At 43.5% G+C, this 12,290-nt stretch overlaps 1 pseudogene; it reads left to right on the plus strand.

Moving 5' to 3' along the window:
* Window positions 1-265: 265 nt before the first annotated feature.
* LOC105478062 (calmodulin-alpha-like) lies at window positions 266-696 on the plus strand (annotated as a pseudogene).
* The last annotated feature ends 11,594 nt before the right edge of the window (window positions 697-12,290 follow it).

Here is a 12,290-nt window from a genome sequence, read left to right on the forward strand (position 1 = left end):
AAGTGCTGGGATTACAGGTATGAGCCACCGCGCCTGGCCAATGTGTTATTTTTTAATGCGCTATTGGATTCTGTTTGCTATAGTTAAATTTAAGAGTTCTGCATTAATATTCATAAGTGAAGTCAATCTATAGTTTTCTTTCTTTCTATGGTCTGGAATTAAGAGCATTGAGATTATCTGATCTTTAAAGCAGATGGGAATCGAGTGGAGCGAGCGAGCCGAGTGGCCGTGCAGTCGCGTCTCGGAAACCGGTAGCGCTTTCAGCATGGCTGACCAACTGACTGAAGAGCAGATTGTAGAATTCAAATAAGCTTATTTACTGTTTGACAAAGATGGTGATGAAACTATAACAGCAAAGGAACTGGGAACAGAAATGAGGCCTCTTTGGCAGTCCCCCAGAAGCAGAGTTACAGGACATGATTTATGAAGTAGATACTGATAGTAATGGCACAGTGGCTTCCCTGAATTTCTGACAATGATGGCAAGAAAAATGAAAGATGTAGGCAGTGAAGAAGAAATGAGAGAAGCATTCTGTGTGTTTGACAAGGATGGCAATGGTTAACTAGCGCAGCAGAACTTCACCATGTGATGATGAACCTTGGAGAGAAGTTAACAGATGAAGAGGCTGATGAAAAAATGATCAGGGAAGCAGATATTGATGGTGATAGTCAAGTAAACTATGAAGAGTTTGCATAGGCTGGGCACAGTGGCTCACACTTGTAATCCCAGCACTTTGGGAGGCCGAGGTGGGCAGATCACTTGAAGTCAGGAGTTCGAGACCAGTCTGGCCAACATGGTGAAACCTCGTCTCTACTAAAAATACGCAAATTAGCCGGGCATGGTAGCACTTGCCTGTGGTCCCAGCTACTTGGGAGGCTGAGGCAGGAGAATCACTTGAACCCTGGAAGTGGAGGTTTCCGGGAACCGAGATTACACCACTGCATTCCAGCCTGGGTGACAGGTGATACTCTGTCTCTAATAATAATAATAATAATAATAATAATAATAATGCATTATGTGGCTGAATTTTGAGACCAGTTGTATCTTATTCCACCAATTAACAATCATGATTACTAAATAAAAACACATTTATTTTTAAAACTTGTGTAAAACATACACAGAAAAGTGCACAAATAATATTAGTAAAATTGGTAAATTTTCACAAATTGAACACACCCATGTAATGGGACTCGTATCAAGAGACCAAGTGTTATCAGAAGCTCTCTCATGCCTCCTTTTGCTCTTACACCCCTTTGGGTATCTGCTATCTTAATTCCTAACCCCATAGATCAGTTTTGCTTATTTTTGAACTTTATGTAAATGGACTCACACAGTATGCGTTATTCTGTGTCTAGATTCTTTCACTTGACATTATGCTTGTATGCTTGTGAGATTCACCCACAGTATTGTATGTAGTTACAGGTTGTTCATTCGTGGGTTTTGTTGTTGTTGTTGTTGTTGTTGTTTTGAGATAGTGTCTTGCTCTGTTGCCCAGGCTGGAGTACAGTGGTGTGATCATGGCTCACTGCAACTTCAAACTCCTGGGCTCAAGCAGTCCTCCTTCTCAGCCTCCAAGTAGCTGGGGCTACAGGTGTGTGCCATTAAACTCACCTAATTTTTTTTTTTTGAGATGGAGTCTTGCTCTGTTGCCCAGGCTGGAGTACAGTGGCATGATCTTGGCTCACTGAAGCCTCTGTCTCCCGGATTCATGCCTCAGTCTCCCAAGTAGCTGGGATTACAGGTGCTCACCACTGTGTCTAGCTAACTTTTTTTTTTTTTTTTAGTAGAGACAGAGTTTAACCATGTTGGCTAGGCTGGTCTCGAACTCTCGACTTCAGGTGATTTGCCCGCCTTGGTCTCCCAAAGTGCTGGGATTACAGGCATGAGCCACTGTACCCAGCCTAATTTTTTTTTTTTTTTAACTTTTCCAGAGTCAGAATCTCACTATGTTAAGCAAGCTGGTTCAAATTCGTGGCCTCAAGCCATCCTTTCACCTTAGCCTCCCAAAGTGCTGGGATTCAAGTGTGAGGCACTGCACCTGGCCTTTATTCTTGGTGGACATAGTTTTGTGTACAGCAATGTGACTATACCATAATTTATTTGTCCATTCTACTGGGGTGTGTGTGTGTGTGTGTGTGTGTGTGTGTCTGTGTGGTGTTTTTTTGAGATAGGGTATCGCTCTGTTGCCCTGGCTTGAGTGCAGTGGTGTGATCACAGCTCACTGTAACCTCACACTGGGCTTATGCAGTCCTCCTGCCTCAGCCTCCTGAGTAGCCGGGACAACAGGAACACATCGCTATGCCTGGCCAATTTTTAAAATGTTTTTGTAGAGACCAGGGCTCCCTATGTTGCCCAGGCTGGTATCAAACTTCTGGGTTCAAGCAGCCTTCCAGCCTCAGCCTCCCAAAGTGCTGGGATGACGAGCATGGACCACCACACCTGGCCCATTCCACTGTTGATGGAGAGTTAAGTAGCTTCCAATCTGGACTAGTCTCATAGTGCTGCTATGAATATTATTGTATATATCTTTTGTCAAACATAGCTGTGCATTTATCTTGAACATCTACTTGTCTGTAATTGGCAAGTCATGGGATATGTATAGTAGCATTAGATAGATATCACTAACTTTTCACATTGATTGTACCAATTTATATTCACAATGGCAGCGTGTAAACATTCCGGTTTTTTCATATCCTGACTAATACTCAGTATTTACTTGTCTTTTTCCATTTAGCCATTGTGTTGAGTATGTAATAGTGTCACATTTGAACTTTATTTTATTTATTTTTTTTTTTTGAGACGGAGTCTCGCTCTGTCGCCCAGGCTGGAGTGCAGTGGTGCGATCTCGGCTCAATGCAAGCTCCGCCTCCCGGGTTCACGCCATTCTCCTGCCTCAGCCTCCCGAGTAGCTGGGACTACAGGCGCCCACAACCGCGCCTGGCTAATTTTTTGTATTTTTAGTAGAGACGGGGTTTCACCGTGGTCTCGATCTCCTGACCTTGTGATCCTCCCGCCTCGGCCTCCCAAAGTGCTGGGATTACAGGCGTGAGCCACCGCGCCCGGCCCACACATTTGAACTTTAATTTGATTTTTATGATGTCTTATAAGATTGAACATGATTTTTTATGTTTATTAGTTGTTCTTGAAATCGTACTTAAAATTTTCAGGACACTTGAATTTTAAGCCTCACTTCACATTAGTAAACACACTCTTGTTAAAATGGAATGTGGGCCAGGCGCAGTGGTTCATACCTGTAATCCCAGAACTTTGGGAGGCCGAGGTACGTGGCTCACTTGAGGTCTGGAGTTTGAGACCAGCCTGGCCAACATAGCAAAACCCCGTCTCTACTGAAAATACAAAAATTAGTTGGGTGTGGTGGCGGGTACCTGTAATCCCAGCTACTTGGGAGGCTGAGGCAGGCGAATCCCTTGAACCTGGGAAATGGAGATTGCAGTGAGCTGAGATTGCACCACTACACTCCAGCCTGGGAGACAGAGCAAGACTCCATCTCAAGAAAAAAATGAGTGTGGATACCTTTTGTATCCGTGAGGTAATATGACCCCTGTAGAGCTTTCACTCACATCATCCAGTGTGAGTGGAATGCGGTTAAAGAATGGAGTTCAGTAATTACAACATTAATTTCAAAATAACTCAAGTTCTCATATAGCATTTCTCAGACACCATGAAAAGAAATACATAGACTACAATGATACATGACTAGGTCTCTCCTTCTCCCTCATCCAGGCCTCACCAATGTAACTGCCCTAACATCTTTTTTTTTTTTCCTTTTTTTTTTTTTGAGATAGAGTCTTGCTCTGTCTCCAGGCTGGAGCACTACAGTGGTGCAATCTTGGCTCACTGAAACCTCTGCCTCCTGGGTTCAAACGATTCTCCTCCCTCAGCCTCCCAAGTAGCTGGGACTACAGGCGCACACCACCACACCAGCTTATTTTTGTATTTTTGTTAGAGATGATGTTTCACCATGTTGGCCAGGATGGTCTCAATCTCCTGACCTCATGATCTGCCTGCCTCAGCCTCCCAAAGTGCTGGTATTACAGGCACGAGCCACCGTGCCTGGCCCATCATTTTTCCAAAAAAACATAAGAAGGAAAGTTATAAAATAACTTTCAGTGGGAAAGCAATTTTTATCATTACTCAAAGTAAAAAATGTAAGGATAATGCGTCAGGCATTTCTTAATGATACATTATCTTTAACAGGAACAGAGAACCAAATACTGCACGTTCTCACTTATAAGTGAGAGCTAAATGATGAGAACACATAGACAAAAAGAAGGGAACAGCACACACTGGGTCCTCTGTGAGGGTGGAGGGTGAGAGGAGGGAGACCATCAGAAAAAAATAACTATTGGATACTAGGCTTAGGGCCTGGGTGATGAGACAATCTGTGCATCAAACCCCCATAACACAAGTTTACCTAGGTAACAAACCTACATATGTACCCCCAAACCCAAAATAAAAGTTCAAAAGAAAGATTGATTGGCCAGGCACAGTGTCTCACATCTGTAATCCCAGCACTTTGGGAGGCCGAGGTGGGTGGATCACTTGAGGTCAAGAGTTTGATACCAGACTGGACAACATGGTGAAACCTCATCTCTACTAAAAATGCAATAAGTAGCCGGATGTCATGGCACACACCTGTCATCGTGGCTACTCGGGAGGCTGAGGCAGGAGAATTGCTTGAAACTGGGAGGCGGAGGTTGCAGTGAGCTGACATCACACCATTGCATTCCAGCCTGGGTGACAGAGTGAGACTCCATTTCAAAAAAAAAAAAAAAGAAAGAGAGAGAGAGAAAAGCTTGATAAATGCAACCTTGAAAAGTAAAAACAAAAACTACAAAAGTGTTGGCATCTTCTTTGCCATCATGCTGGAAGTCCTAGCCGGTACAATAAGGCAAGACCTAGAAATAAGCACATACACATTAGGAAGGGATCCAGATGGTTTTCTTGCACAGACAACATGATTGGCTACATAGAAAATCCCAAGGAATCAACAAAAAGCCTCTGAGATATGATAAATGTACTTAGTAGGTTGCAGGATACAAGGTCAACATGAAAATCAATTGTATTTCTATGTACTAGCAGTACAAAGTATATTGAAGAATTTAAATATATATACACACACATTATTGACAATTGCTCACTCAAAAATAAATGATTAGGTATGAACCTTACAAAATATGTATAGAATCTGAATACTGAAAGCTATAAAACTTGAACACTGAAAACAGTTAAAGAGACATAAATTAATGAAGAGATAGACTGTGTTCATAGATTAAGAGATTCAAGCTACTCAGGGAGATCACCTGAGCCTGGGAGGTTGTGGCCGCCGAGCTGTGATTGTGCCACTGCATTCCAGCCTGGGCAACAGAGTGAGCTCATGTCTCAAAAATATAGATTAGGAAACTCAACATAGTAAATATGGCAATTCTCCCGAAAGGAATGCGCAGATACAAGGCATACTAAAAAAAAAAAAAAAAAATTCCAGTAGGGATTTTTGTAGATATGGACGAGCTGATTCCAAACTTTATTTGATAAGGCAAAGCAACTAGAATAGTCAAAGGAACTAGAATAGTCAAAACTATTTTGAAAGAAATAAATATATTCAGAGGGATCATACTACTAAATTTTTAAATGTTTATAAAGCTAAAGTAAGAAAGTGTGGTATGGCAAGGGCTAGGCACATTGATCACTGCAACAGGATAGAGAGCCTAAAAATCGGGCCAAATATGACCAATTTTGAGTAAAATGCAAAGGCAATTCAGTGGAGAAAGCGTAGTCTTTTTAATAAATGGTGTTTGAGCAACCGAACATATGCACACACACAAAAATGAGACCCAAATCTCACAGCTTATGCAAAAATTAACTCAAAATATATCTTAGATCTCAATGTAAAATGAAAGACTATCTTTCAGATGAAATCATAAAATAAAGTATTCATGAACTCGAGTTAAGCAAAGAGTTCTCAGGCAGAATGCCAAATGCATAATCAATAAAAGAAAAAATGGCCGGGCGCGGTGGCTCATGCCTGTAATCCCAGCACTTTGGGAGGCTGAGGCGGGCGGATCACAAGGTCAGGAGATCGAGACCATCCTGGCTAACACGGTGAAACCCCGTCTCTACTAAAAATACAAAAAATTAGCCGGGCACGGTGGTCCCAGCTACTCAGGAGGCTGAGGCAGGAGAATGTCATGAACCCGGGAGGCGGAGCTTGCAGTGAGCCGAGATCACACCACTGCACTCAAGCCTGGGCGACAGAGCGAGACTCCATCTCAAAAAAAAAAAAAAAGAAAAAAAGAAAAAATGATTAAACATCATCAAAATCATATGATTTTGTATCATGCAGATAAAAATTTGTTTCTGCAAAGACTGTCAAGAGAATGGAAACCTACACTACACACTGGGACAAAATGTTTTCAAATCATGTGTCCAACAAAGGACTGGTGTTTAGAATATACAAAGAACTCTAAACCGTACAGCAAAAAAACACAAGTAGCCCAATTTAAAAATGGGTAAGACTTAAGCAGATATTTCACCAAAAAGAACATAAGAAAATAATCACATGAAAATGTTCAATATCACAGTCATTTTTAGGGAAATGTAAATTGAAGCCACAATGAGACACCGTTACACATCTATTAAAATGGCTGAAATAAAAAATACTGTCACCAATTGCTGGTGAAGATGAGAAGCAACTAGAATGCTCATACTTTCATGGTGGGAATGCATAATGAGATAGCTACTCTGGAGAACAACTTGCCACTTCTTATAAAGTCAAATATACAACCCAGAAATTCCGCTCCTGGGTATTCACCATATGTTTATTCAAAAACCTGTACAGGGATGCTTTTTCTTTTTCTTTTTCTTTCTTTCTTTCTTTTTTTTTTTGGAGACAGGCTTGTTCTGTTGCCCAGGCTGGAGCACAGTGGTGCAATCTTGGCTTACTGCAACCTTCACCTCCTGTGTTCAATCGATTCTCCTTTCTCAGCCTCTGAGTAGCTGGGATTACAGGTGCGCACCAAGCCTGGCTAATTTTTGTGTGTGTGTTTTTAGTAGAGATAGGGTTTCACTATGTTGGCCAGGCTGGTCTCGAACTCCTGACCTCAAGTGATCCGCCTGCCTCGACCTCCCAAAGTGCCGGGAATTCAGGCATGAGCCACTGCGCCCGGCCAACACAGATGCTTATACATCTGTATTCACAATTGCCAAGAACTGGAAACTATCAAAGTGTCCTTCAACGGGTGAATGGACAAACAGCTGTGGTACATCCATGTAGTGGTTTACTACTCAGTAATCAAAAGGAACATGCAATCAGTGCAGCAACACATCAGGCGAATCTCAAGACATTATGCTTGCTAAGTGGGACAAGCCAGTCTCAAAGGCTCCAGATTTGTAATTCCATTTATAAGATATTCTTGAAAAGAAAAAACTAGAGTGAATGAGAACATGTCAGTGGTCTTTGGAGGAGTGGAGGGAAAGAGATAATACTGAGAAGTTTTGGGATGATGGAACAGTTCTGTCTGCTGATTGCAGAGGTGGTTACACAGTCTATACATGTGTTAAAATTCCTAGAACTCCACATCAAAAAACTCAATTTTACTGTGTGTTAATTTAAAAAAACGAAGTCACTTTTTGCATAGCACAAAGCATTATAGGCAAAGTCAGAAAACAAATGACAAAGCATTTATGTGATTTATATCACAAACCAACTACTACTCTCCCTAATACACAAAAATCTCTAAGTGTCAACAATGCCAGTACACCACCCCTGAAAGGGCAGAACATGAACAGCTAACATTAAAAAAAAATACAGATTGCTTTAAAATATGAAGACATGGTTCCCATTACACATAAACAAAATGCATATTAAAACTACGGTAAGATACCAATGTTTATGTATATTGGTAAAAATTCCCAAGTTTGACAGTGCAAACTGTTGGCCAGGCACTCTCACTCAGGAAATGGATATTAGACAATATATGATATTAGACAAATGACAGATATTTGGCAATATCAAGTATTTCCTCTGACAAGGCATACTTATTCTATGTGTACAAAATGAAGTATATTCGGGGTTATTCCTTGCATCATTTTCTATAACAGCCAAAGAATGGACACTAGCCAAATTCCATCACTAGGGAGCTAACTAGATAAATCATGGAATATATCCATTCAGTGAACTATTCTGCAGCTATAATAAAGAATCAGATAACTTCCTATGCCCTGATAATAGATGAGTTCTAATATATATTACTGTTAAATGAAAAAAGCAAAGTGTGGAAGAGTGTGTAGTATGCAAAATTCTGTATAAAAGGTGAGGGGTGGCCAGGCGTGGTAGCTCACACCTGTAATCCCAGCACTTTGGGAGCCCGAGGTGGGCAGGTGGTTCACCTGAGGTCAGGAGTTTGAGACCAGCCTGGTCAACATGGTGAAATCCCATCTCTACTAAAATACAAAATTAGCCAGGTGTGGTGGTGGGCGCCTGTAATCCCAGCTACTTGGGAGGCTGAGGCCTGAACTCCGGAGGTGGAGGTTGCAGTGAGCCGAGATGGTGTCACTGCACTCCAGCCTGGGCAACAGAGCAAGACTCTGTCTTAATAAATAAACAAATAATTAATTAATTAAATAAAATAAAAAAGGCAAGAGGTAACAGAATAGATACTGGTACTTGTACCGCATGGAGAAGCTCTGAACAAATAAGAAAATAATGGAAGTGATGATTGATGGGAAGAGAATGGAAACAAAAAGATGGGACATAATAGCAGAAATATTTTCCCTCTATGTTTTTCTGTGTGTTTAATTTTTGAGCCATTGACACAAATTACGTGTTCAAAAAATTAAATTTACAATTATATTTTCAAATAAGAAGATCCATTTTCTTTCTTTTTTTTTTTTTTTTTTTTTTGAGACGGAGTCTCGCTCTGTTTCCCAGGCTGGAGTGCAGTGGCCCGATCTCAGCTCACTGCAAGCTCCGCCTCCCGGGTTTACGCCATTCTCCTGCCTCAGCCTCCTGAGTAGCTGGGACTATAGGCGCCCGCCACCTCGCCCGGCTCGTTTTTTTGTATTTTTTAGTAGAGACGGGGTTTCACCATGTTAGCCAGGATGGTCTTGATCTCCTGACCTCGTGATCCGCCCGTCTCCGCCTCCCAAAGAAGATCCATTTTCAGTGATAGCTCATTGATCAGCTCTGTGCAATGCAATAGAATGGGCAGAAGGGCTCCCTGGCAGAGCTGAGACAGGAAGCCAGAAGAAACACTTCCCTTGCACAAAAGAAGTGAAAATGCAGAAGGAAGTGGCATTGGTGAAATCTAATGCAAAAGGAGCAGAGAGGGTATGAGAAACGGCATGAGAGAGTGGAAGACATCCGTTGTTTTGGATGTGGCCTTGAATTTAGGTCTGCTTCCTGCTGACTACGGAGTTTGGGCAAGTCTTTTAAGTTCTCTGAGTCTGTTTTCTCAACTGCAAAATGGCAGTAAGAACAAAACCTACCTCGCAAGGTGATTGCAAGTGTGAAAGAAAACATGGAAACATTTTGCAGCAGAGAGCAGGGCTGTGTGCTGACAATGCTGTATTAATAAACAGACAAAGGAGGCTGAATGTGGTGGCTCATGCTGTAATCCCAACACTTTGGGAGGCCAAGGCAGGAGCATCACTTGAGGCCAGGAGTTCAAGACCAGCCTGGGCAACATGGTGAAACCTGGTCTCTACAAAACATTTTTTAAAAAATTAGCCAGGCGTGGTGTCACATCCCTGTAGTCTTAGCTACTTGGGAGGCTGAGGCAGGAGGATCGAGGCTGCAGTGAGCTTTGATCACACCACTGCACTCCATCCTGGGCAATAAAATGAGATGCTATCTCTAAGTTTTAAAAAAATAATTGAAAAAGAAGAAATAGACAAAGGAAAAAAGCAAAGCCTCTCAGAGCTTCCTACTGCCTCCTTTCCTGCTGGGCTTCTGTACCACTGAGCCCCAAAGCTTGGACTTGCCTGGGAGGATGGAGAGACAGGAAGCTACTAAGAGGCAAAGGCAAAATCCCCCTGGGCACACAGGAGGAGGACGACTCGAAACCCACCCAGTCTTAAAGGATTATCTTCCCAACAAACTCCAGTTTGCCAATTTGGTCGTGAACAGACCACCTTACTGTGGAGCATTTTAGGAAGTTTGAGTGTTATTCTGAGGGCAAGTTTTGAGGGTTTTGGGTGGAGGTAGGGGTGGGGTGCTGATCAAATTTGCATCCTGGAAAGATCACCGTGAACACTGTGTAGAAAGTGCGTTGGAAGAAGACAAGATGGGGGGCGGGGACCTCATTAGGAGGCTGCTGTGAGAATCTGGAGGGGAGTCGGAGGTGGCCCTAACTCAGGTGAAGGGATGGAAGAGAGACTGGCAGGAGCCTCTGAGGGCTTGGTGAGTGTGTGATGGAACGCTGAGGCAAGGAGGAGGAAGAGGCAAGGACGACTCCCAAATTTCAGGTGGAGCAGCCCAGTGAGTGTCATGAACACCATTTGCTGAGACAACAACAAAAACAGCAAGAAGCAGCCGGGCGCGGTGGCTCACGCCTGAAATCCCAGCACTTTGGGAGGCCGAGACGGGCGGATCACGAGGTCAGGAGATCGAGACCATCCTGGCTAACACGGTGAAACTCCGTCTCTCCTAAAAATACAAAAATTAGCCGGGTGTGGTGGTGGGCGCCTGTGGTCCCAGCTACTCGGGAAGCTGAGGCAGGAGAATGGCATGAACCCGGGCAGCAGAGCTTGCAGTGAGCCCAGATCACGCCACTGCACTCCAGCCTGGGCCACAGGCAAGACTCTGTCTCAAAAAAAAAAACAAAACAGCAAGAGGCCACGACTGTGGGAAAGATCATGAGTTCAGCCATGAGATCACGAGATCATGAGGCCACAGAGCATCTGAGTGCCTGTGAGACTCGGGGGAAGTGGGTCATGGGCAGTTGGATGTTACAGTCCGGACTTGCAAAGAGGTCGGCGAGAGACATCTAACCTACAAACAGCAGGCATATGGGCCTGGCAGTGCATGGAGAACCAGAAAGAGAAGCCTGAGACACAGTCCTCAAGAATGTCACTCAGGGCCGAGCGCGGTGGCTCACGCCTCTACTCCCAGCACTTTGGGAGGCCAAGGTGGGCACATCACTTGCAGTCAGGAGTTCGAGACCAGCCTGGTTAACATGGCAAAAACCCATCTCTACTGAAAATACAAAAATTAGCCAGGCACGGTGGCACGTGCCTGTAATCCCAGCTACTCAGGAGGCTAAAGTAGGAGGATTAGTAGAACCCAGGAGGCAGAGGTTGCAGTTAGCCAAGATTGCCCCACTGCACTCCAGCCTGGGTGACAGAGCGAGACTCCATCTCAAAAAAAAGAAAAAGAGGCTGAGTGCAGTGGCTCACACCTGTAATCCCAGCACTTTGGGAGGCCAAGGAGGGTGGATCACCTGAAGTCAGGAGTTTGAGACCAGCCTGGCCAATATGGTGAAACCCCATCTCTACTGAAAATATAAAAATTAGCCAGGTGTGGTGTCAGGTACCTGTAATCCCAGCTACTCAGGAGGCTGAGGCAGGAGAGTCACTTGAACCTGGCAGGCGGAGGTTGCAATGAGCCAAGATCGTGCCACTGCACTCCAGCCAGGGTGACAGAGCAAGAAGCTATCTTAAAAATAGTAATAATAATAATAATTATACAATGGAATCCTCTACTTTAGATGTTTAATCTATGATAAGGGATTTAGAAAATATACTACATCTAAAGAAAAGGTTACAAAGCAACCTGATCTAAAACTTGAAAATGTGGACGTGAAGTGAGAGGGACATCTGGCTTCTGAGCAGGAACCTTTGTAATGGGAGCAACAAAAAAAGAGTATTAAATAGGGGTAGTGTGGAGAAAGGTAAGAAGACTTTGTAATCCCAGCACTTTGGGAGGCTGAGGCAGACAGATCACCTGTCAGGAGTTCGAGATCAGCCTGGCCAACATGGTGAAACCCCGTCTCTACTAAAAAGACAAAAATTAGCTGATGTGGTGGCGTATGCCTGTAATCCTAGCTACTCAGGAGGCTGAGGCAGGAGAATTGCTTGAACCCGGGAGGTGGAGGTTGCAGTGAGCCGAGATCGTGCCATTGCACTCCAGCCTGGGCGACAGAGAGAGACTCCATCTCAAAAACAAGAAAACAAAACAAAACAAAATTCACCCTTTGCCACACCATGGAAAATGGAAGCAAGCACATAACTGGGCCAAATCCCCATGGTCTCTCTGGGCAGAAGACAAGTCA

The sequence above is a fragment of the Macaca nemestrina genome, chromosome 16, assembly GCF_043159975.1.
Source record: "Macaca nemestrina isolate mMacNem1 chromosome 16, mMacNem.hap1, whole genome shotgun sequence".
NCBI classification, from domain to species: domain Eukaryota; kingdom Metazoa; phylum Chordata; class Mammalia; order Primates; family Cercopithecidae; genus Macaca; species Macaca nemestrina.